Raw genomic sequence first — 386 nt, 5'->3', positions numbered from 1 at the left:
GGCATGCATGTGGGATCTAGTTCCCCGACCAGGGATTGAACCTGGGCCCCCTGCATTGGGAGCGCAGAGTCCTAACCACTGGACTGCCAGGGAAGTCCCAGTAAATACTTTTTAAAAAACTTACCTGTTGCAAGCATGGTTACCCTGCCTTTTGTATCAAAGTGTGCTGTGCGTCTGTAGGACTCCAGACACTGGTGTGCTGGTAGCAGTGAGAAGGTGATGGTGCCCTTCACAGGCAAACTCTGGGCAGATGTATTTTATTCCCCCTGTAGAGAGTAAATATAATCTTGCTTTTTAGGTTCACATGTGTAATCTAGTAGTATGCATAAAAATTAATATTATATGATATATGTATGACATTTATAACTACATATAATATATGGGGA

At 43.0% G+C, this 386-nt stretch overlaps 1 non-coding gene across 1 annotated transcript; it reads right to left on the bottom strand.

The window, feature by feature from the left end:
• Positions 1 to 20: 20 nt before the first annotated feature.
• TRNAG-CCC (transfer RNA glycine (anticodon CCC)) lies at positions 21 to 93 on the bottom strand. The gene has a single exon. It is a non-coding gene; the product is annotated as a tRNA-Gly (tRNA).
• Positions 94 to 386: the final 293 nt, after the last annotated feature.

This window comes from Lipotes vexillifer, unplaced genomic scaffold (genome assembly GCF_000442215.2).
Source record: "Lipotes vexillifer unplaced genomic scaffold, Lipotes_vexillifer_v1.1 C26585024, whole genome shotgun sequence".
Lineage (NCBI taxonomy): Eukaryota > Metazoa > Chordata > Mammalia > Artiodactyla > Lipotidae > Lipotes > Lipotes vexillifer.
The sequence above is the reverse complement of the archived record's forward strand: the minus strand, read 5'-3'. Positions and strand labels throughout refer to the sequence as shown.